Source organism: Heptranchias perlo, unplaced genomic scaffold, assembly GCF_035084215.1.
Source record: "Heptranchias perlo isolate sHepPer1 unplaced genomic scaffold, sHepPer1.hap1 HAP1_SCAFFOLD_402, whole genome shotgun sequence".
Lineage (NCBI taxonomy): Eukaryota > Metazoa > Chordata > Chondrichthyes > Hexanchiformes > Hexanchidae > Heptranchias > Heptranchias perlo.
In genome coordinates, this window is record NW_027139414.1 from 208,355 (window position 1) to 212,694 (window position 4,340).

General features: G+C 44.0%; 1 non-coding gene across 1 annotated transcript; it reads right to left on the reverse strand.

Moving 5' to 3' along the window:
* Positions 1 to 2,826: 2,826 nt before the first annotated feature.
* On the reverse strand, positions 2,827 to 2,900 carry trnat-ugu (transfer RNA threonine (anticodon UGU)). Its single transcript has one exon. It is a non-coding gene; the product is annotated as a tRNA-Thr (tRNA).
* Between the last annotated feature and the right edge of the window lie 1,440 nt (positions 2,901 to 4,340).

The window sequence follows — 4,340 nt, forward strand, 5'->3', positions numbered from 1 at the left end:
ACCTGCTATTGCAAGACGGGAGGCCAGAGGAGCCTCAGTGCCCACATGGGGACATGAAGAAGTCGATGTGTTCTGGAACCAGTTGTACCTTGAACTCCAGTCAAAATGTTTCGAAGGTTCAACTACTTTAGATGGTGCTGGAGCTCACAACCCCAGCATTTCTCGAGTGTATAATTATTGTAGAAATAACGCGCGCTGACCGATTGCTCCACTGGAGCCGCGCACGGTCTGTGTCCCCAGTGCTCCCATCAAACAGCTTCATCCTCGGTCTCTCAATTATCGCTTCCTGATCTTTCCCACACAGAAACCGCCAAACAAGAGGCGATTCGTTAAACATCCGCAGTGATCTTTAAAAGCCGTGGAATCTTAAACAATGCCCCTGAAGACAATAACATTTAATAATATTATTATTGACGAAAAGCCAATTTTTTCACAGTACTTTAAGGAGGATTTGGGGAAATTGGGAGCTGAAATTATGAAACTCTCTCTGGGCTGTCGGTGATTGGAGAGATGGGAGTTATTTCATTTGAAAACCGAGGCTCGGAACTTCCTGATGGAGAAGTGTGAGAGAAGATTGTGGTTAGTGGCAGTTGCCGGGGAGATCGAGAGGAGAGGGAGAAAAGTCAAAGTCACAGCTGTGACAGCTCAAGTGCTCTGCTTATCTGTAATATTTAGACAGTAATGTACAGTACAGGACAAACCAGTTTAGAATGTGACCGTGACATGTAAATGTGACGACACGTTCTTGTTTCTGGGCTCATTGAGGTCGGGGTATAATTCTCGATGCGAGGTTCATATCCCGGCGAATCCCTAATTTAGCCCGGGACTTTTGATCTTGAGCTGCGGTTCAAACTTTTGCGATGAGGGAAAGGAAGTCCCCAAATCACTCCACCTGAATCTGAAGCGCTTTCGGAAGAAATTCAGTTCAAACAATCAGGGCTTTAAAGGCACCTCAATGACCTGCACTTTCATTGAATGAGCTTTGCTTACAATTGCATTCGACCTTGAAACCGCTCTGGGTTTTCCCCTCACTGAAGCAGAGTGTGGCCGCTCTGTATCTGTGAGCATGTCGGTGACGAGGTTCGCTCTGATATTGGTCGCTTTCAATTTTTAAAAATTTCACGAAACTCAGGGAAAAGAAACCGAGAATCGAATTGTCCCTGTAAGTGATGAATTGAAGGGATTGGTGCTCCAAGCAGATCTGGAAAATGCGCAGTGCGGTCGCTCAGGAATTCCAAATCCACCCTCTCACCACTCGGCGATCATATTAACTGAGCTTTACTCTGGCCCAGTGACACCGCGCTGAAATCGAGTATTTCTCCAGCACGTTTCTCTTAACTTCACAGTTGCTGGTTTAAGAGTGAAGACCGGCTCGTTGGATTTTCACTCCTGCAAGTTTCAACCATTCATTTTGGACTGACTGTCGACAACTGTTCTATTGGTCACTGCAATCAAAAAGTTCAGCTCAATGAGATACTGGTTCAGTGGGTGACTTCTTCACCTGTCTCGGTGGTGCTATCGGTTGGTGCGAAAGTTTGATGGTTCGAGCCCTAATTTTATTTTCCCTGAGGATTCATCGCCTCAAAGTTCCAGGGTTTCAATGTGTGTTTTGTCTGCAAGAAAATGTACCGTGATCATTGCCGGCTGAGCAGGGCTGATATTCCACCATTTACCCTGTTGTCGGAGAGCAGGCACATGAATCATATAAAGGAATGGAACATTGGCTTCACGGAAATCACAATTCATAACCCATTTATTTTAAGCGGGTTTATTTTAAATGAGTCAACGCCTGCCTTAAATGATAGACTCAGGACTATCACACAAACAGGTTAAATCTTCATAGAACAATTACCACAGTCATTTTTAGACTTGATGCCGCACGGTGACTTTTCTGTCAGTGAAGAGAGACGATAAAGACCAAAGTGCCGTTTGCCCCTCTCAGTGTGGCCCTGAAGGACTGTGTCCAGGCTGAAGTTCTGTTCCCAGCGGACGATCCTCCCCCCAGATTGTCCTTTCTGAGCTCCAGTCAGGTGATGCTAAAAACTAAGGTGGGAAAGACCAAAATCTACAACAAGGTGATTAAAACAAAACTGATTTATTTAACATATCCAGAATATTAAACTCCAGCCCAGTTATAGGGGTTATTAACATCAGGAGAAACAAACCCCAACTGTCAGAATGAACATGGTTCAGTCCTGGATGGGATTAACAGCAGAATCCAACCCCTGCAGTCACTTTTGAACTCCCTGTTGTCTCAGTACGTGTGATGACTGAGTGAATCCCTTCCCACACACGGAATCATAGAATGAGAGAAAGCTACAGCACAGAAGGAAGCCATTCGGCCCATCCTGTCTGTGACGGCCGAAAAAGAGCTATCCAGCTTAATCCCACTTTCCAGGGCTTGGTCCGTAGCCCTGTAGGTTACGGCACTTCAAATGCACATCCATGCACTTTTGAAATGAGTTGAGGTTTTCTGCCTCGACCACCCTTTCAGACAGTGAGTTCCAGACCCCGACCACCCTGTCCGCTTCTGTGTATCCTCGAACTTTATCACTGCTATCCGGAGGTCGAGGAGACAACCATTCGCTCCTCTATGACATAAATCGTGAATTATACACTGACCCCGACGAGCCCAGAAACAAGAACGTGTCCTTAAATTAAAGTGTGACAGACACATTCTGTGAGAGGTCTGTCTGTGCGATGAAATGGTGTTTTTGAACAGTCATTCTGATATCAGTTTCCTCCTCAAACCTCAACAAATACCAATTCCAAAGTGTGACTTTGTCGCTGAATTCCACAAATTAGGTAAAAATAATAAGTTACACAAAACACTGCTGGGAGTTGAACCCAGGATCGCCTGTTTACAAGACAGATGCTTTAACCAACTAAACCACAGCACCAATTCACAGCACCTGTTCCCCACCTCGTCTCACTAATATCGATCAGCGACACGTTACTGTCTGTTCGAGGCACAGACCGTTTTATCTTTGTCTGTTTCCCTTGTCCGTTTCCCTGTGCATCCTGATACTGCCTGCATTTCTCGCTGTGTTTATCTTTGTGTATCCATCAGTGTGTTGATACACGGATGATTAAGTGTGCTTGTGTTTGTTACATTAAATAAATTAGGGGTTCAGACAATTCGGGGTTCAGACAATTCTCGCTCTGACATTGGAGAACTATTGAGCTGAACTTTACAGCGAAGTCTTGTTTATTGTGGTGCTGAAACGAAAAACCCGAAGAGGTCCAAAAAGGGAAAAGGAGAAAAAACTTGTGAGGGAAAATAACGACAACAATCAAGGTATTTACAGGTATATTAAGAGAAAGAAGGGTGACTAAGAGTAATGTGGGCCCCTTAAAGACAGATGGAGGTGATATTGTAATTGAAAATCAGGAAATGGCAGAGTTGCTAAATATTTACTTTGCATCGGTCTTCATAGAAAAGGATGAGGCGAACATAGCAGAGACACGAGGAAAACTGTAAATAAATCAAGGGGATTCAGTGTAAATAAAATAATGGCGATGGAGAAAATAATGAGATTGAAGATTGTCAAATCTCCAGGACCTGATGTTTACCATCCCAGGGGAATAAGAGGAATAGGTAAGGAACTTGTACATGCTTACTCATGATCGATCAAAACTCTCTTGATTCAGGAATTGTTGCTTTAATTGAAACATTGTCAATGTCACTCCATTATTTCGGATGGGTCGGAGAGATAAAGTTGGAAATTCTAGGCCTATCAGTCTGACACCTGTTGTGGGGAAGTTACCAGTATCCGTTATTGGGGAAAGAATGACTGAGCACTTGGATAAATATGGAGTAATCAGAGAGAGCCAGCATGGATTTGTAAAGGGGAAGTCAAGTCTAACAAAGCTCGATGAACTTTTTGAAGATGTAACTAACGTGCTCGATAATGGAGTGTCTCTGGGTGTTAGATGGACATTGACTTCCAAAGGCATCCAATAAGGGACCACATAAGAGACTGTCAACAAAAATTAGAGTGCGTGGAATTTAAGGCAACCTATTGAAATGGGTCGGGAGTTGGTTAGAAGGTGGGAGGCAGAGGCCCGGGATAATAAGGGATGTACTCAAATTGGCCGGATGTGATTAGTTCTGGGGCATCAGCTTTTTCCGATATGTATAAATGAGGGAGATGAAGGAATAGAGAGCCGAACACTCACGTTTGTCGCTGACATCGAGTTAGGAGGCGCAGTGAGTAGTGTAGATGGGAGCATAAAGTTACAAAGGGAAATTGATAGATTCAGTGAGTTGGTAAAACTGTGTCAGATGGAGCTTACATAGAATTACATCGAATGTACATCACAGAAACAGGCAATTCGGC